General features: G+C 43.0%; 1 protein-coding gene across 22 annotated transcripts in view; it reads right to left on the bottom strand.

Annotated features, from left to right (window-relative positions):
- Window positions 1–24,125, bottom strand: part of scrib (scribble planar cell polarity protein) — a 124,651-nt gene that overhangs the window by 74,676 nt on the left and 25,850 nt on the right. The gene's annotated exons all lie outside the window — the stretch shown is intronic.

Below are 24,125 nucleotides of genomic sequence, written 5' to 3' on the forward strand. Positions count from 1 at the left end.
GTTTGGAAAGTCTCTCCCTTACAGATGAAAGTATTCTGTAATGTGTTACTCCCACTTACTCAAACACCTTTAATTACTGTATACAACAACTTTTTATTTAGGCACCCAGAGAACATCGGGACATACAACAGTTTCTTCAAAGTCCACGAAGAGCACCACATTTTTTAAAACTTCTGTGTTTTTCTCAAGCTTCCCCAATGAGAGGGGACAGAACTCACATGACCCCCACAACAAAAAGTACTTAACTCATAACACACTGGACACCAAACGTCGGATTTCTCTGGTTGCTACACATGCACATAGTGGACATGAAACTGGACATGGGTGATCAGCTCTTGACCCAGCTGGGAGACTATGAGCAAGCAGGCACATTTCATCACCAAAGAATCACTCCGCACTGTAAAGAGCTTCTATTTTTAGGAGATTCTCCAAGATCCGTGTACAGTGGCCAGTGCACTCTAAACTGACACCTGTGAAGTGCTCTAATAAAATTAGGTACTAGCTAATACAAGATGCAGATCAACACGGAACTGGGAAAAAAAAGGAAGCTTATTAGTGTAGTGCAGCAATACAATCCATTAGTTTGGCCTGGGTGAACAGCACATAACTTTCCAAAAACTGAAGCAGAAGTATTCTAGAATTTTAGGAACTCATGTGCATATGCTGTAAGCAGACACACATTTCTATTCACAAGCACAGTGGTGCCTTCTCACAACTGCACCAGCCTGGTGAAGGGCACGCCAAGACGTCCATTATTGATATTGCTTAATTGCTCAAAGATTAAAGTATATAAATTGAATGAAGCTTCATTTCTTAAAAAAAAGACTGGAACTAGAAAACCCACAAATACTAGATTATTGAATATTGTCAAGGTGTGCATGTTTCTGACTCCACTCTGCCTTTCTCTGCAGTCTCGTCAGCGGCAAGAGTCTTAGGGAAGCACACCTGTTCACATTCAGCCCAGGTCTCACCTACAGTGCAGAGAGGAAGCAGCACTGTTGCACAGGAAACAGCACTTGACATAATGACGATTATTGCAAGACAACAACAGATTCTCCCAGGTTACTGCTCTTGCTGACTAGTCACCCAGTGCAACGCCAGTGTCCTAGGGATCAGCAACTTGTTCTTACACAGACCTTTTTGTCAATTTATCAATGACGTGGGAGACGATATAAATTTGGAAGAGAAATTATAATAATAAACTTTATTTTAAAAAGTGCCTTTAAAAGTAGAAACTCAAAATAGCTTCAGAGCAGGTTTAAAAGGGGGAAAAACTGTTATAAGGATAGCAAATGACAAATTACCTACATATCTATGGATTGGCTTCATTACTCTGCTCTCCTCCCACTGATAGCTGATGTATGGTGAGCGTTCTGGCGCACTATGGCTACCGTCGCATCATCCAGGTGGATGCTGCACATTGGTGGTGGTGGAGGGGACTCCCCATTACCTGTAAAGCGCTTTGAGTGGAGTGTCCAGAAAAGCGCTATATAAGTGTAAGCAATTATTATAACTATTATATAAGAAACTCAATCTTTTAGAAGTACAACAGAAGTTAGGAAATGGAGCAGACAGACACTAACTAAGTAAAAGTCTTTCTGAACAGAAAGATTTTGAGTTAATATTAAAATGCACTGAGGGTGAGTGACTTATTTTTATTCTTGGGGATAAAATTCCTGAGCTCTGGGCCATAGCAAAAGAAGGCCCCGTCACCCATAGAGTATAAATTAGCTTGAGGGAAACGTAGAAACACGACAGCGAGAAACATGAGAAAGCAGGGCTTGGCAGTGCAGTCCCAACAGGTCTCTCCACAAGCCGCCATAGTCTGGTCTGTCAATAGCCACTGTAAGCTGGTACAAAGCAGCTTGCATTCATTCCTTTCATGTTTCTTTCTTTGCCCTTTCTCTCTTCCAAGGCTAGACCAGTATATACTGATGAGAGGCAGTATAATGCAATCAGGCTGCTGAACAGCTGACTATGATCTTTGACAAAGGGAGCCATTCTAATGAAGAAGGCATTTTTTATTTTCTCGCTCTGCCTGCAAGTCGAAGAGTGAAAGGGAGGTCCTGCCATCATGTTTTCGACTGGTTCTGGATGCCAGCCAACTGCCCCCCCCCCCACCACGGCCCCACCTGCCCCGCCCCTTGGCTACAGCTACCCTGAGCTGGCATTACAATGGCATTACAAAGGCGCTCCGGCAGAAAGACAGCAGCAGTGGGATTTAATCCTTTGTCCAGCTCAGTTTGTTGCAAGCAGACAAATCCGCACCCCCCACTCCTATCCTCTGTCATTTCTCTTAGAGCAACACGACAGTTTTCAAATAATTGGACAAACACTGTTCTCAGCTTGGAATGCTGGGGGGGCACACAAATTTCCATTGGTTAACATTCCAGGTCGAGAAACATAACACAAATTGGCACACTGTAATTAGTTTTCATTTTCTTTTCAAATTCCATTTGATAGAGGATGCTAACATTCTTAGAGTTGTTTTTTTTAATGGCTTTTTATCAATAGTTTTTAAGTGTTTTTTAAGCAGTATTTATTTATCATCTTTTTTCCAGTGCTGTTAACCTGGTTTATTTCAGCACTATCTACTGCACACAGCTCAAGCTACTCAAACCCCAAACCCCAGTTCTGACAGGTCTGCTGCAAGCCCCTGCCCCATCCTCATCCCCTGGTGGACTGTTGGTTCAGATCTCGGCTTACTTCACCACCTGTACGCTACATGCTGCAGTTCAACCACCCCCATCCACTCCCAACCTCTGTGTCGCAGTGCCCAATGCCAGCAACACCAGCTCTCTGCCGCCACTCTGATAGCCAATGCCATAAATCCAGGCTGTGCTGTCTGGGCATGGAAGATTTGAGCCTGGCTGCTACCTTGGAATCCTGTACTTTTGTGACTGGATGCTGCTGAATTTGAAACACCTGTGTTAAACCGTTTAATTGTTGTATTTTCAATCTAGAATGTTGTAGCGGCAAGGCTTATTTAAATACAGGAATTAAGTTTTCTGCTCCCTTGCCAGTGAGGCCCCATCTCTCTCTTCATCTCTGTGGTGCAGCCACAGAGAAACTATTCATGCAGGCTGATTTAAGGTTTTCTTTTGATAAGGGACAGCCCCCAAATAGGGATGCACTTAGCTAAGCCTGGCTATCATGATCAATGGTCATCCATTGGCACCTATCTGTCTAGGGAGGGCCAGATGGACATCTGGACTGCATTCCTAAGTGTCAGGAGTAAGTGACTCATATCTCACCTTGATCAACCAATCAGGGACTGGTAGGGCTGAGTAACCCATGTGGGTCTCTGATGCCCATGAAACTTTCAGCCAATGAACGAGCTGAAGTTCCTCCAGGTAAAAACAGGCAACACAGAGCTCCTAGAAGAATTCCTAGGGTGCGAGACAATTCCAGGGCAGGACGGCCCGCAGGCCAGAATAGTTCCTAAGGGCAGGACATTCACCCAGTGCGCCTCCTGACCATCCTGAGACTCAGCCCAGACCACCACGTAACGGCCAGTGTGTCCAAGTGCCAGAACTTTCCTTTGTTCTAAGAGTCGAGAGCGGAGGTTGCCACGAGTAACCAAAGGATCCACCCAAGGTTACCACCAGCAGCAAGCTTCGTGAACAGCACGGAACTGTGGACAGCTGAATCAGTATTCAGAACTAGCTTCATCAGGAATGAACCGGTCCTCTTCCTGACCTGCTGGGACCCACAGTCATCTTTTCTCCTGTGCATAAACTTTGCTAGTTCAGCCAACACTACCTAGCCGGTCTTCAGAGAGCAGTGCCTCAGGAGTGTCCACCAAGCCGCAACAGCACAGCCTGGCACCGAGCCAGAGAGCACAGATTGGACAGCAACAAGCCTGCAACTGTCTCTTTGTGCCTGCAGGAGATCTGAATCTCCAGAGATTGGATGAGTATTCAACTTCACTGCATTAGCGCTCGAGAATTCAATTGTTATCCCAACCAGTTGATATCAATTGAATTCCTAAGAGTTATGTACTTGTTTTCAGTATCTAATGTAGAAGTTGTAACCAACTTCAATTATGAAACGGTCTAAATGAATGATATACTGAACGTATGTCCTCTTGATATGTGTAACTCTTCGTAACTGATTGAATATATACCTTTTGTATTATTTTAACCCTCACGATAAGATCTGTTATGTTTACATGCATATTCTATGTATTAATAAATGTATTCTTGTGTATTAGTACCTGTGCGTGTATTCTAAGATCATTAAAAGAATCATTTTGTGATTTACTGACACAATTAATAATTGTCCCAGTAAATGCCCAAACCCCTACATTACTGGTGCCTCATGAGAGCACACTACAATGTATTCCTGTATTATATACTGCTGTCTGTAAGTTAAGCGTATAGATATCATGGCATTCATTTACACTGTTTGCACTGTCTTCCCAATACTGCATTCCATAGTAACTCTGTAAATACTGTTAGAATAGCATTATGTGAATATGTTTTTGCTTCACCTAGCAACAAAATTTGCCCTCTCATGCCCCATCATGACAAAAGTCACACACTAGACCTTGTGGTTTGGCCAGCATGTCCTTGAACTGAGCATTTCGTATCATGTAGTCATTTGTTTTGTGCTGGAGGTTGAAGGATTTACTTACATGTCTAAGTATATGATTACATTTCACAACAACAGGTCGATTCAATCAGATTTGTTTTCCCAATAGATTAAGTTCTCCTAAATGTGGCCCACAGCTAAATAGTCTTCAAGACTCCATTATGCTTTACAGATCCACTCTAGGTGACAATTTAGTTTGTTGAGCTCTGGAGAAAAACTAGCCTTCTCCTTTCCATCTCAATCCCCTTGATACAAGAACCAACTTTACTTCAGAAAATTTCAAAAAGGAATCAGAATGAACGCAGATGAAGGGATATGGGCCTGTCTGTTCACTTATCTGCCTTCACACAATCCCAACAAAGCCTGTAATAACTGCACTGAAAACTTACAAAAGAAGGAAAAAGCAAACCTAGACCCCCTTTTCTACAATTTTGAATTTCTTCAATTCCTTGAAGAAAACAACTCCTGAAGGAGGGTCAGACAACCTTGTGATTTCATTTCCAAGCACTATTAATGTACTTTCAAGAAAATGAAACTGGTCCAGTGATAAAGGCTACAGAAATATGGCTTCCCACTTTCAATCTGTGACCCACGACCCCCCTAATCATGTGCATGCCATTTGTGCACTATGGCCTTCTGTCAGTTCCCAAAACCTTGGAAGACCATGTATGACAAGTGAAGCTGCACTCTAGACAACTGATAAGTGTGCCGTTCCAAAACACTAAGTCCAACATACAAAATACTATGTTGCAGCCCATATTAGCTATTGCAAGTCTTTGTACGTTCATACTCCAACTTGTGTTTTCTGTATTAAAATATGTATTCAAGCATTTTTAATGTTTTTGCTATGTTGTATTGGAAAGTGCAGAGAAACGATGAGCTTTGAAAACTGCTATATAAAATATTCTACGCCACACCAAATCCTTTTCTAAAAGGAAAGAAGCAAAAAATAAAAGGGAAATTGGCAAAATTATTATCAGGGAAACAGTAATAGATTTTCACTAGTGACTTCTCTAAACATGTTTATGGGGTACACCTGGAAGAAATTAATTTCCGCTGAAAGGACCTTAAACGCAAGCAATGGAGCCAATATCATTTGTTGCACTGTTAATGCCTCTCTCATTGTGCAAAGTCTACATAGGGCTGGAAACCCTCAAGTGCGTTTGCATGTGCCCGGCAATATCTGGAGCTTTTCCAGTTTCACAAGAAAGCAATGAGATGTGTGCTGTGGGTTTCTGGGTGCAGACCTGCACAGAAGCACTCATTCTCCCTCAGTCTGACTCTCAGGGGTATTCTAGACATTCGATGCCGCAACTCAGCAGCATGGTGTTCAAAACAGTGTTTGCTTTCAAAACAAATCTATACTCGGGCCTCCTAGTTCTGGTTCTTTCATTTTAGCTGTACTCTTGGTGTGAAATCCAGCAGACACATATTACAGCTCCAGTGCAGAAGTCAATCCAGTTTCTTAGCAATAGGTGTAAAAAACCTATTATAAAACACTGACAGATTAACTATTTATCTTGAGCATATGTGATATACGTATAACAAAGAAAGCATAAATAAGGAAGAAAGCAATACTACATATTGCAAATTGGCTGTCTGAGTGTACTAAGCACGGACAATGAACAGCAACTGTAACAATCTACTGTATCTGTGCTGTTTACTTCCATATTAGGCTCAGGACTTTGAGCCATGCCTACATTAAGCCTGAATGGCACGCAACAAAGATGGAAGAATAATGTCTGTGGACATGAAATTAAATAACAGGAGAGAGGCATATGGGCATATCCCAGGCATATGGGATATTAGCTGCTGCTTTAAAGAGAAAACATTAGGCACACGGATTATCAGTGCAGCTAGTGGACTTGGCTCCTGTGCCAGCTGCCCTATGATTAACCTCATGTTTTTGCAAGGGTCTATGTCCTCCTCCAAAACGCAGTGCCTCCTTAAACCTGGGGAGAAACTGTTCAAAGCAATAAGCTCGACAACACTGTCACTTTGACTCAATGAGCTCTGTAACTCAACTGGACTCAGATGAGAACATATGAGAATGTCACACAATTCTTGTGACTGTATCCCACTCTCTCTTTTGCCCTTAAACAAGGATAACCTATTCTGGGAGAAAAGAAATAGGCCAGCCCAACACGAAAAGAAGCACATTCTTTAGCACCATACATTTATACCAAGAGGGAGGGAGTAGGGGACAAAATTGCTGAAAATTATAAATTTAAAGTAGGTAGCTGTGTCAGCATGCGTAGACTGCAAAGGAACAAGTAAAGGTTCATTTCATGCTGAAAAGCGAAGAAAAGAAACACAATGTTTTGGCTGTGGAGCCTTCTTTGAGTATGGCACTCTGACACCCAAAGAAGGCTCCACAGCCAAAACATTGTTTCTTTTCTTTTCAGCATGGAATATACCTTTACTTGTTTTACTGCTGTCATTTGCAGATAGAAAGTCAATCTATAACACATCCGCAAAATGCTGAATCAAAATACGTATAGAGTTCTTGCAAGTATATATGTTAGCAGGACAAAACTGAAATTATATTATTAGAAAATCGTAAGAATACAATACAACTGAGCTGTTATCAGTGCCAATTCATGTCTCTGTGCAATTCTGAGTAAAGAATGATCAGAACAGTTAGGAGGAATGGGATAAGTCATTTACTTTAGCAGTGTAGCAGTGTAAAACAACTAACTTAGTAGAATAAGCAGACATAAATCCAAATAATACAAAAATATGATGCACAAGTTGAAAGAGATGATTAAACAAACCAAAAGATCCGAGTTCAGGTTTGAATGTAAGGAGTATTCTGCCCTTCTGCCTCGAGAACAGAGTGTCTTTCTGGGGGTATGCTGAGGTGATTAAGGTCTGGAAGCACATCTTTTTTGGCCATGATTTCAAAAAAGGATATTCCCCATTTTCAACCTGTCCTCTTGACAGCATGACCGCAGCTAAAAAGCCGCTGGCACTGTGTGGAGTCTCCACTTCCCTGGCCTCACTGGACCTGGGCCTGTCCGCTGTCATGTCTGTGGAGCCTGTGAGGAGACAGCACCGGCTTGGAGTGCTATCACCGATGCACCAGAGGCCTCGCTGTGTGTCTGGGTTCTCCTCTAACTTTTTTGTGTTTAGGGAGAAATTTTCACATATTTCCTTCATAAAAAGAGAAAGTGTCCTCACATTCAAATGGCAAGACGCCAGCAGCAGTCAGAGGCAGAGAGATCTCCCCAAACCGAAATGAAGATGCTGTTTGAACCGTGTCTTGTGTCTACAATTGCGTGGAAGTTGATACAGCTCTTCTGTCCTCTTAAGCAGGCAGTACAAACATCTGAAATCACCTCCTACTTTCTCATCACCCTGTAGTGCCCAGGATTTTCACTTGCCTCCAGCTTGCACTTAACTAAAAGGCTTCCACTGAAACTGTTCCAAGTGTGAAAGAAGAGGTTTACCTGTGGAGCAGTGAGTTGCATGCAGTAAAGGAACAATAAGGGTTTATTCTGTATTTCTTCTTAATAGTGAAACATGAACCAGGACACAAGTGGAAACTCAAAGTGTTGAAGCTGATACCAGCTGGCTTCTTTCAGGAAACGGCTGGTCAAGAGCCTTGGATCAATTAACTCTTACCTACCAAACAAGCTGTAGGGACTGAAAGGTTTAGAACATGTCTCATGTTCTTTCTCATGAAAATCAAAAAGAAAAGAGGCAAATGCTAATGCCAATGCCAATAAAGTCATGTACAGAAGTGATTTTTACACAATGTAAATTTTTGCACAAGTGTTCGATACAGTGTACATGAGTGTAGAGTATATTCAGTATTGACATATGGCATATAATTTACATAATGAAAATTAGGCATGCTGCATGTTCAATTCAAAATTGTAAATTTCCAATAAAACCACAAAGACTTCTAAATGAGTTTTTTTTCCAATGAAAGGAACAATCTTTGATACATGTGATCTTCAAAACATAACTTGAAATATGGCTGTAAACTGAAAGTGGAAGAACTAGCTCTTTGCCACTTTATTTCAGTTCTTCAGATACATGTAGCTACTGTCTTCATCGCTGCTGAAAGAGAAACCACAGGAGAGCAGACCAAGAGGGGAGAAAGCTGTGCCTGCTGGCTTCCTCAGCAAACTCTTCCCAGGAGCAAAGATGGAGGTTTTATAGCACATGGAGTGTGTGGGGCGGAGTGGTGGCTCTGTGGCTAAGGATCTGTGCCTGTGACTGGAAGGTTGCCAGATCAAATCCAGCAGCCGGCAGAGGAATCCTACTCTGTTGGGCCCCTGAGCAAGGCCCTTAACTCCAACTGCTCCAGGGGCGTTGTACAATGGCTGACGCTGCACTCTGACCCCAAGCTTCTCTCCCTGTCTGTGTGTCTGTGTCTCATGGAGAGCAAGCTGGGGTATGAGAAAAGACGAATTCCTAATGCAAGAAATTGTATAGGGCTAATAAAGCAACATTATTATTATTATTATTATTATTATTATTATTATTATTATTATTATTATTATTATTGTTGTTGTAAAGAGGGAAATGAGAGCGGGAGATACCCTGCAGCAGTGAGGATGAAAAAAAGTAATCACTCTGTTAACGAGAGGCGCACGTGCCTACCCCCCCAGTAAAACTGTCACCTCCGAACAAAGGAGCGACAGGGGTGGGGAGGAGTAAGGCTCATTAACAGGGGGAGGGGAATGGACTGTGTATAATGCACACCTCCCCCACAGCAGAAACGCATTTTAAGAGTAACCAGCTCACTGGCAAGCAGTAAAGAAAAGGCAATTCCCTAATCCCGCAGTTAGACGGCGCTACTGTCACAGGCAAACCTTTTATCACTTTGTGGAACCTTACAATACCGGGCCAATTTGGGGGGAAGGGCTGTTACCTCTGCTTGGTAGCAGATACTTGGATTAAATGTGTACCATCTGAGGCAAACTGTTCCTACCATCAAACCCACGGTGCTTTTCTGCCATAAAATATCCGCCTTCTGCGATCTGGGGTAAACCCCAAGGGTAGAAAAAATCTCAAGCTACTTTGCCAAACTGATCTTGAAATCTGAAAAAAACTCCATTCAATGAAAAGAGTGCATGCAACCAGTCCTGGCTACAGACTGCAGTGAACCCTCATGTTGCTCACGGGATTCTGCATGTGTAGTACAAATGACTGTGCAATGCTGGGCCACGGGACCACAGGTCTTACAGACCTGGGAAGGTTCTGACTCAGTGTTCAAATGTTCCAACATGGTGCAGAGACCACCATGTCTGTGGGAACCACTTGGGGGGATAGTGTTGATACTGACTACAATTAGCTACATTGTTGTCTCAATTAGATATCAGAGAGTGGAATGCTGAAATAGGCTGGGCTGTAAGACTAGACAAGACCTAAAGTGAGAGAGAGACAATAGTGGTGGAAAAGAGAAACCAATGAGGAGCTGAAATAAAGAATGAATTCAGATTGAGAAAACCACACTGAAACTATGAAGCTATTTGCAGCAGCAGATTGTCACAAGACAATGTTGTTGCTGATCCCAGAGCAGTCAAGGCAGCATCTCAAACCAGTAGTTTACAGAACTGGAGCCTAAGCTGGAGAAAGTGAAAGACAGAGGAAGGGATTGGCAGTACGGTGACCTAGGGGAGCGCACTGTGGGCAGACAGAGAGAGCTCTGTGTTCCACTCAAGTGACTATTTTATCACATAGCTGCTCGGCAATCAAGCCTCTTAGTCTGCAGACAGGGCTGCCATACCAGCAGGACATAAAACACATCACCACCTACAACTCAACCTGATGGAACGTTACCGAGGAAAGGGACTGCTGTCCCAAAGACTCCAAAACCCAGCTTTCCACATCATGGAAATGTTTTCTTGAGCATGTTTTTAACAGCTATTTTAAAAGCGAGGCAATCTCTGCCATTCCTTCAACACAAATTCTGTCACTATCTGTTGATGAATTTTGCTGGTCTATCTCTTTCTTATTTCTCTATTTTATACATTGCTTTATAGAGAAATGGCTCTTGCAGTTCTGTAGGACACATGGAAAACATAACAATAGTCTGCCTTCTCTCAATGTACCATTCTACACACCTCTTCTTTATTCAATCCCTTTTATTCCAGGAACAGGACTCCCACTGCACTTCAGTTACAGTCACTACAGTTTTTCAAAACAGGCACTTGTATATAAACATGCCTGCACCTTATTGTGGGCATATTTGTATAAAACAAATATAAAAAGTTATGAAAATTTGTTTCTACTTCACCAGTATAACTTATACAAGAATTTACAGTTCCAAATTCCTCAAGCACAATGGTATCATATTTCCTACTACTGACAGCAAATAGACAGAGGTGAATGTGTTTCTTCCAAAATCAATTTTTTTCGTACGCTCATGTTGACCTTTAGTGGTATACCAGGGGGAATAAGACTGATGCTTCTATCACCAGAGTAAACCCTCTCTGTGATACTGTCATTCACCTTCTGATCGGAGAAAGATTGTAGGGAGCAGAATTCCATATTGTGCTTGCTGGGGTATGTCATCACGCTTGAACCCGAATCAGGGAAGAGAAGGAGGGAGCATTGATACATGCTGTAAAAGTGTAGCTGGATCAACGCCTTTCCTCAGCATAGCGCTGATGACTGCTGCACAGACAGGTCAGTGAGGACACACTCACATCCCTGGAGAACAGGAGAGGGGGGTGGGGACCCTTTTCCACTCCTCCATGCTCTCTCTACCTCCATTCTCCAAGTCAGGATACAGGGATATTATTCTTTGTCAGCATGACAACTATCAGCAAGACATGTAATGGCTAAACAAAAGAAAGGAGAACAAACACATAATAAGGTAGCTTTCATCTTAAAATGCCATAGACCGAAAGTTAAGCCTAACTTCTATTTTGTATTGATTATGGTGTTTTTTTTCCCAGAAAAAACAACTGAAAAGGGTAGCAATCTTGGTAAACCGTGAATTTGTCAGTCGCAGCACTGCAGAAAAAAAATTCAATCCATGGTAATGTATACCATTGTACAGCCCACTGTACAAAGCCAGTTCATCTCCCTCTCAAGTGAAATCCCATCCATTGACCTGAACTGTCCCTGATTCCCCCCTCCACACTCCCATCTCAGTGCAAGTTCACTGACTCAAGACTTGTTCATCCACAGCTTCAAACAAGCCCGACCATTAAAACTGCTAACAAACCTCCTTTGACAGCCACCTCTCTTTTCAGTGTCACCAGACTAAAGAAAACCCATTGGGGATGTCTAGCCTTAGCAGTCTCGGTCTGACAGAAGCAGAGGAAAAATAGGCCAGACACAATGCCATGGGCCTACAGTTCAGAAAATAAAAAGGCCTGAATTCAAGAGAAGTCACATTCAGCCTGCACAGGAACAGTGGTACAGTGATCCCATTTAAAGCACTACAACGGGCGCAGCTCCTCACAGAGCAACAAGGACTGAGAAGCAGCCACACTGGCCCAGCCAATTAGAGCCACGAGGGATAAAAGGAGCCTAGAGAAGCACAGAGGGAGAAAGAAAAAAGTAAAACATTATTACTACAATCGCACACCTCTCTTTGTTTACCCCTTAGTAAAAAAGCTCTGCACCTTGCTGAGGGAGTCGACACAAAATGCAGAGTACAGTTGCGTAGGGCACCCACAAAGTGCAACACTTCTTCCCTGCTTCCCCATTTCGCAAAGCTGTGGACCGCTCTCCAGCCTCCCTGTCTCATGCTAAACTGAACGCCTCCCAGCACGAAGAAAGGACACATTGTCCTGCTCTAGCTCTCTCTGTTGTTGCCGCCAAACCCGCTGCCCGGCCCGCCCTCCCACACCAAAGCGAGACAGAGAGATTGACACATCGAGCACACCGCATCACCCCTCAACCCCCTTCAGGCCGGCCCACTGGCAACAAAGAAAAGAGCCCCTCGGTCCCCAGGCCCACAAAGCCCTGTCAATCAGGAAGCAGGGCACAACCGCCCCCCAAACAAAGCTGGGGGATCACCCAGCACAGAGAGAGGGACACAGAGGGAGAGGATGAGGTGACCGGGAGGCTTTCACATCTTTCAGGAGGCCTGAGGAGCAGAACAAAGGTTACCAGCGACAGGCGATTACGCTAGACACTGCTTCTGGCATTACTGCACTTTTCACTGGTTTCACTCACTTCCCTCGCCTTTCAAATCCTTATTAAAAAGCCTCTTAGTCTTTAAAGTTTGGGATGGAAGACAATGACTATCTCCCCAGAGGAGTAAAATCCCCCAGGCATTTGCTCTACACACCTCCAAGCACCATGCTATCTGTGCCTCAGGCCTGAAGCTACAGCACTGCCTGCTTATGCACACAGGGACAGCCTAAAGAAACTGGTAAAAATACATTTCTTCACTTGCATCCTTCTTTATGTTCTTCTATTCACTTTACACTCATTTACATCTTAAAAACAATGAGGGAACACAATAAAACAGAAAACAATGTTGGGATATATTGGAGGATGTTATTCCTTATTTTTAATTCTATATTCAAACAGACTGTTAAAAGCTTAGTTAGAAATAGTTAGAAATCAAACTTAAAGAGAGGGACAGGGACTTTTGAGAAGCTGAGGGTGAGCTGAGGGACAGAAACGGTGAGGAATAAAGAGGGAGTGAACGGGAAAAGCTCCAGTCGGCTCAGCCAAGACGCACTCAGGCAGACAGTTTCTCAGTGTCCGGCGGCTAATTAAAGCCCAGAACGAAGGGAAGTCTCACTGGCAGAGAACCAGCCTCCACAGCGAGCCAGAGAATCACAGATACAGATCCCCTCATCCTGCAGGAACTCAGTCTGGCAAACCATGGGTACTGCCCTAAGGACACTCAGCATCTGTAAGGAATTGGAGTAGGTGACAGGGCAGGACAGAGCTCTCTTTGGTAGCACATTAAGGAAACAAAGGCCATATAAGGCAACATAATTGATCAATAGTGATCAGCCAATACAGATTAAAGCCACAATTCAGATGCCTGGTTTAGATCACACGACATGTAAAACATCTGGGCAGGCGCCTCCACTTTGAACACTCCTGAAAATGACTTTGTTATAAAGCAAATTCAGAGCCCAAGAGCCTAGGGCACTAGTTTCAAACTAATTTTGTGTAAAAAAAAATATTTTAAAAGATTTTCATCCAGGACTTAAAACAATCTAATGTTTCCATTTACTCAAACAGTTCTATATTGGACACAGGTAAAGGACTCTGATCTTTTCATAACTTGATCTTAAAAGAAGGATTTCTTCACTACACAATTAAGCAAAGAAACTGATAATCCCTATTTTTGAAAAAGATCAAGAGACAAGATATTCTTCTTCAAGGCAGTGTAGAGTGCTTTTCACTCATTTCTGAAAGGGTCGAATCCATTAAACTCCATCAGGGACAACCAGGTGTCCAGATTAGCACTGTCCTTCTAGATTTGGTCCTAAATTCACATGCCCTGTTTCCCTCAGATGCAGGTGACACTGCTAGCCCTCACCTTTTTTACCGAGCTCTAGATTTACAGACAGAAACTTGTGAATAAAAAAAGTGTTGCAAACGGCACTAAATCCGTCAAACCTTTTCTATTTATACACAAAGACAGCCATCAGGGCTCCTCATCAATGAGTACTTGCCGTCGCCTGTGGAATTGCCCCTCCCCATCTACGAGAGCTTAATTTACTGGTGCCAGATTAAAACAACTGAGTGCAGAGCGGAAGCTGTGGGCAGAAGTTGGAAACCAGTTGTTCCACTTTGTCACAGAGAGTGTACAATGGCCACGGCCATGGCCACAAGCCGGGAGACGGGGGGGGGGTGGGAGTTCAGGGCAGAGCTGGGATGGGAGCAGGCGGACGCTGGATCAGTCCGGAGAACAAACACGTCCAACTATCCTGGGAGGAGCACCCCCCACGCATGTGCACACACACACAGCTGCAACACTCCCCGAGAACCACAGGCTTGGCTGGTCTGCAGCCCAGAGTTATTCACTCCTTAGGAATCTTTCACCTCGTAGCTTCTTCTCATGAAGTAATAAACGCCGGGGATGTCGAAATGTCAGAGTTGTCTTCGGGAAGAGTGCTTCGGCAACACAGACTACTTGGATGAAAAAAGACAGCAGGTCCTAACTGGCAGCCAGTGACAGCTTCTGAAATATCACCTTTAGTTTATTTAAGTCGTTCTAAAGGAGATATAAATTGTTATATGAGCCAAACAGGACCTAATCACAGCCGAGCACAGGGTAGCGCATCCGCTCTCCTTGTGGTTTGAGGGCAGTCGTGGATAATTGGCACGTCTGACAGCTCGGCCGAGCTCACACTCCCCCCGGATGGCAGCTGGCACTCAGTGTGCGAGTGTGCGGCACAGCAGGTGGCACACCTGCAAACAAGCAGGAAACTACATAATGGACGTGTGTATCTGTCAGTACTCCTGATAAACACAAGCATTCAAGGAGAATAAACTGGGTTCTGTGGGCTTCATCATGTCCATCCATGAAGTACTCCAGCTGTTGTCCACGGGGGTACAAGGGCTCATGGCTGTGTGTGGACAGTGCACATCGGCAGTCTGTGTCAACTAGTGTGATGCACATATGTGTACCAGAAAGGACATGCATGCGTAGAGATGCTTGAATTAGCTTTCAGTGGCATTGCTAACCTATCTTAGAGAAGAAAAACTTCATTGCTTAATTACAAATTCTGCAATACAGAAAAGTCCAAAGTGCCTCCTTACTCAGTGGTGGGGGTTTAATTTTAAGAGGTGCCTTCACAGTGTCTCTATCTCAGGAAACTTACCCTTCTAATAAGGGGGAATACCTGCAATGTGCTCCTGTACTGGAGAAAACTTTAATGCACCCCTGAACTTCATGTTCACCTCTAAAGTGAGGGCAATGCCTCCAAGGTCCCCCTAACTGAGGTGAAACTCAATGTCTTCACTGGGTTCTCCTGACTGCAGTAAAGCTCTTGACCAGAATTCTTCAGTCACTTAAAATAAAACAGACATTCCAGTCATACTGAAAAACCAACACCTGGTTTCTGCATTACTCCTTAACTATCACAAAAAGCTGAAATTATTGAGCTTTATGGTCAATTTCTAATCTATTTATTTGAGGCACACACCATGAAAAGGTGTGAAAAAGCATAAAATGGCTGAGTTGCAGAACGTGTAACACATTAAGAAATTTTACATTAATGAATAAAGAGGGAACCATTTGCTAGTAATCGCTGCTAATCAAGCTCAGTCCCTTGTAAAAGAGGGATCCTTGTCTTAGCTGTGCCCGATAATTAACAACAACCTTTTCAGGAGACCCTATGGAAGATCGCATTGGCTTCAACAGCACTCCAGATGGAAATTTAAAACATACCAACAGTCCCCCTTCACTGAGCTGTTTCTTGCTTATCAGAAAAATCCGTTTACAGCACACATCACTAACAGGATCATTCTACAACCAACTCCTGGATTTTAAAAACTTCCTGCAGATTTTACTAGGACTTTGCCATAATGCTTGACATTTAAAACGCATCAAAATGAGTCCTTTGTTTAAAGCCATTGAAAGATTACAGCATTTGTTTTCCGGTTATTTTCATTCCTGGTGCAATTCGACACACTGCACTTTCTTACATTTGGAACAAGTAATAGGTTTATTCCATGCTGAAAAGAGAAGAAAGAAAACACAACTGTGAAGTCGAAACCTGCATGTGAATAAAGAAGATTTCGACTTCACATCTCTCTTCACCCCTCCCCACTTTGCACCATCTGAGTGGCCTCTCTGTCTCACCCTTGCTCCCTTCTCCACTCTCCCAGCTTTTGTTTTCCTAAGCTATTTAATCTTTGTTGTCTTCCCTGTCCTTCTCACACCCGAAGAAGGCTCCACAGCCAAAACGTTGTCTTCTTTCTTCTCTTTTCAGCATAGAATAAATCTATTACTTGTTCCTTTGCAGCCTACACTTGCTGACGCAGCTACCCACCTGAACTACTGTCTTACATTTACTGAGTCTCACAGAAATCTGTTTGTCAGGCACATTCTAGATGCAGCCATGAGAAGCAACACAGAACAAAAAAGACAGGTATCCATCCATTTCTTTTACAAGAATGTCCTGGAAATAACAGAGATCCATAATCTTTGTTCTTTGATACTGAACTCTTTATAAATGGAAGATGTTAACATTGCTGATGCTTTAAAGGTAGGTTTTTAAAAGTGTTTTAAAGAAATGTTTTAAATTTTAACATGACTAACAAAAACTAAGGATGAAAGAGAAATATAAAAAGAGCAAACAACTTAAAAAAAACAACAACCATATAACGAACAAAAACCCAAACTCCCTTATGGGTTTTCACAACTTCCTTTTTGAAATCAGAATAAAGTCAAACTCTGTGATGTAAGTAATCACAGAATGAACCTATAAAACAATCAGGAATAAATGCAAAGTCACCCCAGACCTCGTGACATCTTTCCACAGTGCCTGTCCTTATAGAAACAAACCCTTTTCATTGTAACTGAGATAATCTCATTGAGACAGCTCTAGAATTTAGTTCTAGAGTAAAAAACAATATACTGTATTATCTTGTATTATATGATTTGGTATCTAAAATTATGTTATGTTATGTTATGTAAGGCAGTTATGAAGTTTCACCATTGTATATTTGTGGGATTTCAGCTACTGGGGTCAGATCCTATCACAGGTCAACAACATGGGTAACAAGTAGTTCAAGTAAGTAACCGCGTAAGCATGAGTAGGTTGCTAAGGAACAAGTAAAGGTTTATTACATGCTGAAAAGAAAAGAAAAACACAGCAGAAGAAGGGTCCACAGACTAAACATTGTGTTTCTTTTCAGCATTGAATAAACCTTTAATTGTTCCTTCAAGATGGGTAACAAGGTTGACAGCTTCCAGTTCATTCACAGGGAATAAGGGACTCATGGAAGTCCTAACAACTCCCAGAATGACTGCCATTAGTTCACTGTATTTAAGAGCAGAAGAACAGTTACAAATGAGAGGAGAATATTCAGCCCATTAAGCCCATTTGGTAGTTAGTAGACAAGGATCTTGTCCAGCTGTTTCTTGAAAAAAAAACCCAGAGTATTAGCTTCAGCAACATGGCTGGATAGCTCCCAAAACCCACAATAATGTGTCTACGTTACAAGGAACACACTGGCCTTCTTATCACACGTATCTGGGTCTGCCTCAGGTCTGCCTATCTCAGTTGTTGCCCTCAAGTAGCAACCAAGAGTCCCCCTCCCTCCAGGGCTATTAGGAAACAATGCCGCTGTGAGCAGCACAATAAGATCTGTCTTTTGAAGACACAGATCATCAACACAGATCTCTTTTAGCCCGGCTGAAGAAGACTTCTGTTAAGAGACTGCAGTGTGCTGTTGGCAGTGGGAAACGCAGACAATCCTCTCAATAAACAAGCCGGGCACACCAGCGGATGTGCTCATTACACTATGAACTGTCTGTCTATCACATAGCCATTCTGTCTGTGCTCGTAGCCCAAAAACAACAGCCATGTGCTGCAGTCACATTTACTGTGGGGAGCTCTAATGAGAGCAGATGAAGTGCGAGAACTGCGCACAAGTATAGCAGAAAAATGACAACTACCCTCAATGTGTAGCCCAGAGAACTGTACCATCCAGCTGCAGGACAGCACACAGCACACTGTCAGTGCGACAGCTGGCTAGCAACCTGCTCTCCCTCGGCCTCGCTGGAAAGCACTGTCTGTACAGTATTGGAGGAGGAGGTGCTCTTTTTCTCTGCAGCGCTCAGTGGGAGGAGTACGTGCCAAAATGCCCGCCGAGGCCCTGTCCGTAAGGCTCGAGTTGTATTACTACACCACGAAAACGTGCAGCTCTGGTCACTGGCACCCTTGCCATGCTCTCCAGGAGATATCAGACACAAACAGTGGAGAGGTGCAAATTCAGGTTTGGTAGAGCACAGAAAATGTACAATTGACTTGCGGCATTTAAAAAACTTCCACAAAAATGGCAACTTTGGGGTTAGAAAACAGAACAGGTTAGTAATTCCATGCACACTTTGGAAAGAGTTATTTATTTTATCCCAGTTATTTATTTTAATAGGATTTAACACACAAGCTGCCTATTTTGTAGAACAAAATAACTGATTTTTAAGAGGCACTAAAAACAGACATTTTAAAAAGACAAAAAAAAAAACTTTCACAAGGAAATAACCATCAACAAAAACCACATTAGAGTATCTCATCAAGGCCATTAGACAAAAAACATGTTTGTGTCTCACGGGTGAAACTGCAGGCGACTAGTAAAAACAATAGGGCACATCTCCACAAACCTAATCACTGGCTGTTTCCGAAAAGATATTAAGATGGAAACTAAAGGAAAACACAAGTACCCCTTTTGAAAGAAGTCTTTATTACTTCCTATACAACTTATTGGTTTACAATATCTTAAAGGGATTTATACTGAAGACTATAGCCTAAACATTACCAATACATATTATTCCCCAAAACCAGAATCATGAATTGTGCCTTTAGAGTAGAACATAATCCTAAAGGTTCCTTCTGATAAAACTGGTACAGAACTTAAGACAGCAGTTTCAAATGTTCAACCTTTTGCACAAAGCAGTGTGTTTTTATTTAATTTTGCCAAATTTAATTTGCCACATGTTGCAACAATGTGGGCCAGAGCAGAAGTTACATTTCAAGCACTTTTACAGCTAGAATTGCTTCTCCTGCAGCTCAAAATGCAGTTCGCAAGACATATGTAATTGGGAATGGCTTTATAATACAATTCACAATAACCTTCTGACATGTCACATACAAACGATGGGTAGAAGGCTGTTAACAACGAAGGCCCACTTTTAGAGGAGAATACTATCAGCGCCAGATTACAAAAGACACTTGCTCTGCACCAGCAGTTATTTATTACACCTCAAAGCCTGTTAGAGCCCAAGGTTAATTAATGTGGTCAGTGGAGTGCACAGCTCCCTGGTTTATTAGCCTGCCTCTCTCACAACTTCAAAGGACAAAATAAAACCAGCCAGGGCAAAACAATGCCCCACAGATCACAATAGAACCCCCCAACCTCTAATCATTCACCCCAACTCTACAGTTCAAGGGCTAAAGCCAAAGAATAACAGCAAGATTAAGAGTCAGGATAGGAACCTCAAGAGCCTAATACACATGCTGATGACAGGCATCCAAGAGAATCTGACATGGCTTTCTCCTATCTTCTTGATGAGTTACAGGCAATTACTGGAAGTCAGTACTACTTAAGCCATAACTCTGTGTACCCCCGTGACCTTAAAACTGGGGGCCTCTTGAACTTTGATATCAATATTAGAGATTGTGGGGGTCCTAGCACAACAGATCCCCATTGGCTACTCCCCCTTTCCCCCATTCCCTCCCCGCTGTAATGCACTTTTTTGAGTATTGGAAATCCTGAAAGAGGATTAGCAGAGGCGAAATAAACAGCCATTTCCAGCACTGTCCAGACCAGTGTGGGGATAAGCAGACTCTCACCAAAGGCACAGAATGACAGAGTCGCATTGCCTGCGAGATGTGTGAAATAGGTTGCACTAGCCTTCTCAGCATCGCACTCCCCTGGAAAAGGCCAAATGGGGTGCGATGTAGACTGTGGGGTATGTGGACTGGTTACCAGAAAGGCTCCACACTCGATGCCACACTCAGGAGGATGCCACATGCAAAAGCAGCGTGCAGCACACGCCCAGCACTCCTCGCTCAGGAACGCCGGTCCTGCCCCTTTAAGAGAATGGCAGGAGGCAAGGATCAGGCTTCCTCAGTTTGCATATTTGAGATAAGGGTACAGGGGGAGGACACTTCCATCTGACAGGGGAGTGGTGCTGCTTGTTTTGCATTCTTCCACACAAGTGTAATAAAAAAGGCGCTCTCTCCCTGCCTCCGTCAACAGATCGCTCCTGACCTCGTGCAGGTCCAGAGCATGTCAAACCACACAGAATCATCAAAGGCAAAACAGAGTCATTAGAAGTGACACTTGGTGGAAGCGCATGGCGCAGGATCAGAAGTGTGATGTGTACAAGGCTGGCCCTGCTGCTCACCGGGAGAAGCAGGCTCAGGCCAGGGGTTCTCACACCGGAAAACCCGCAGAATGCGGTCCCACTCACAAAGCCAGGAGCAGGGCTCGTCTCCGTAGCTCGTGGCATTAAGAAAAACCGAGAAGCGATTCTTCGGACACCTTTCAGGTGGCCATGCCAGGAGACGTGATGCTGGGAGCTCTTGACACAGGGTTATGAGTGACAATGTACCATCTGTCCCCACGCCCAGCACAAGGTCACTGTCAGCTCTACATGTCCTAACTTTGGAATTTAGGTTAGGCTAGCAGTGGGGCATTGCGGTCAGGGCCCTGGCACTCCTGAGGCACTGCTGTTGTACCCTTCCTCAAGGCAGATCACCTGGGTTTCCCAAGTAGAATTCCATGTTAAATGAAACTTGTTGCAAATGGAAAATTAATCTCAACTCTCTTATTTGTTTTTTTTATAATAATCCTGGTACGAGGACCAATACATTTAAAGGTGAAGGAATCATAACCCAGAAATGAAGTACAAGGTCCAGGGTGTCTACTGTATAAGGAAAGAAGAGAAAGTTAGGGCTTGGCAGCAAAGCTGAAGTCAAATAAAGCCTATCGTAAGAAAATTTTGTTTTTGAAGTTTACAGCGAGGGAGGAAATTGTCACAGGTACTGTTTAAGGAAACAAGGCGATCTGGGCTGGTGATTAAAAGAAAAACATATTATGATGTAAACAGCTTCCAACACTCTTAAAAATAGTGTTAATCCCACCAGTGTTCCCCCTCAGAGACTAATGACTTGTTTGTTTGTTAAATACAGGAACACAGCAGGGCAAAGAGGTATGCGGTAGGATTTGGTACAGCAATGACATCAGTGTCAGACCCACCTCAGGCCCTTGAAATGTTAATATAGAAGATATCTTTGACGAGTCCTTTCAGGCAAGGCAGAACTATCTACTGAATTGATCTGCATCTCAAACTTAATTCAGAGATAAATCCTGGATTTTACAGAAATTCATAGCATAACCCAATGAAGTTAGAAATTAATTTCTGCATAGGACACCACTTATTCACAGGTAGCTACTGCACCAAGATCACACAGCAAAGTCAGCACATTCTTTCTTCTCCTGTTTTGCGCAGCCAGACTGGCTTTTACTAAGGCTGCGCACTTCCTATTCAGATCAGCAGAATTTGCACATAGCAACATCCAATGCAAATAAGAGAGATTCAACAGCCAGATGCACTCCACACACACCTGTTTGACAGTCTGATATACCTCGGCAATCTTAAGAGTTAGGAATTGAACTGGGAAGGCATAACTCTCTCCTTTCCTGGGTTGAGCATCAGCACTTGTAGACTGAAGTGTCCTTGGAATTGCTGAACAGTTTAAAAAGATATCCAGACAGGAAGGATAGAGAGAGAAAAATAAAGCAGAGCAAGATGATAGGAACAATTAGAGAGAGACAAACAAAAAAGGGAAAACAGACACACAAAGTACAGGCTCAAGGACCACAGCCTTGCCATAGAAACTAGGAGACACAGGCAGACCTGGCTGCTCAGAGAGGACAGGCTGTGCTCCCACTGCCAGCAGAGAGAAACGGAGACACTTCCTACTTCACTGTGACAAATATTCTGGGATTAGAGAAACATTCTTCCCAAATTTACACAGCTAATCCCAGAATTCCCAAACCTGCCAGAATCACAATAGGTCCCAATACGACTGGGGGAGAGAGGAGGGAACTCGGCTGAACTGGCAGCCCAGTATGTGTTCTCCTGTCACAGCCTGAAGAGCAGTGAGCCCATCTCCCAATAATGCTCCATATTTCTATATGTAAATATTTTATGATTGTGTCTTTATTGTAAATGTCTGTAGATTTTTTATGTTAATTGTATTTGTTTTGCTTTGGCAACACTGATTGTACTCATCGATCATACCAATAAAGCACCTTGAATTGAACTGACACACAGAGAGGGCAGAGGGAGACAGACTAGCTTAATCAGTTTGGTGCTAAAAAGTGTGCAGGGGGGTAACTGCAAAGTAACTTGAGTTTTTCTCAGGAGAACAGGGCTCATGCTGCAAGCACTCTAGTACAAACTCTCACAAATAAAGCTACAAAAAGATTGTTTAGTTTGTTTTGCTTGGAATCTCTGGAACGTCTTGTTCTCTTTCATGTTCTGAATCCTGTTTGTGTCACTGCATTGTTCAAGCACTATCCTTTAATTAATGACTCTCAGACCATCGTCTGATAGGCGACAGATCACTGGCCTTCCATGGATCCCACAAAAGCACTCTCATTATTCCCCAAAAGTAAGGAAAATAATGGACAGTGAAGTGAAGTGCCACTTATCTCCTCATATATTAATTTACAAATTAATTAATTAAGAGAAGGTCAGTCAGTCCCCTCTAGCTTTTTAATAGCGAACTGATCTGAGAACTTGATAATGTCTTCATTACAGAATTTGTACTTTAATGCAGCCTGAAAACTGTCTTTCTTCCCAGACAGCCCACCATACTGACAGTGAAATACTAAGCATAGGAGTGGACAGGACCTCCCTTGCCAGCTCCTGACAGGGGCCTGAGGCTGAGCCAGCATCCACAGAACCCAGCACACAGCTGCCCATCTCGCTTCACAAATGCTGACAATGCACCTTTCTTGTGCTGCCTCCGTCCCTTGACGCAGGAAATTAAACCTTGGCCTTCAAGGGTATGTATATATAGATTTTAATGGCTGCTGTAAAATATCTGCTTTCCATTAACACAAATGAGCATTCAAGTAGGGGGAAAAACACTCTGGCAAGAAATGACCTTTAATCTTCAGTTTTGTCATTGACACAGTACACCACACAAGAGCACAAGACAATTTAATGCAGTGCTTTGATTAATTCATCCAGTGTCTGCAGTGTGTACCTACATTACAGAACAGTGAGTTAGAAGACAACTACAGGCTGTAAGAGAGGTGTGCTCTTCCTCAACTGGTCAAGCATGTCCTAACTAGCACTCTCACTCTTCCTACAAAGTTCTCTCCCATGCAAAACACCTCCACCATCACGAAATAAGTGGGAAATCTTAAACTGCTAACAGACGCTGATGTCCGCCCCATGTCCGGCTTTTCCTAAAAGATCAACCTTATTATGAATTATTTTTGTTGTAATAACCGCAGGGATTTTCAATATCATTCTACTGACTGGGAATTAATCAACGTTATGCTGCTCGTATGACTACTAACAGACCTTATAAGGTATTCCTCAGCAGGACTGAACCCTTTCATCATTTATTGAGAAAGATCAATAATCAACACAGCGCTGAAATGAAAATCATCGCACAGCAGCGATCTGGTTAGCACTAGTGTTTCTGACCAATAAGAGGTAATAAGAATATTCATGTGTTAAGTGTTTTTTTTTTAATAGCAACAAAGCAAAATTGCCTTCACTGAATCTCCTCCTCAGGAGTGGGAAGCAGAGTGTGTGGTTTGTGCTTCGATGAAATAGAGGAGACAGTTACAAGGGAGTCAAGGTCTTCCGCAAGCTAATACCACCCTAAAGAGAA

This window comes from Lepisosteus oculatus, chromosome 6 (assembly GCF_040954835.1).
Source record: "Lepisosteus oculatus isolate fLepOcu1 chromosome 6, fLepOcu1.hap2, whole genome shotgun sequence".
Taxonomy (NCBI): domain Eukaryota; kingdom Metazoa; phylum Chordata; class Actinopteri; order Semionotiformes; family Lepisosteidae; genus Lepisosteus; species Lepisosteus oculatus.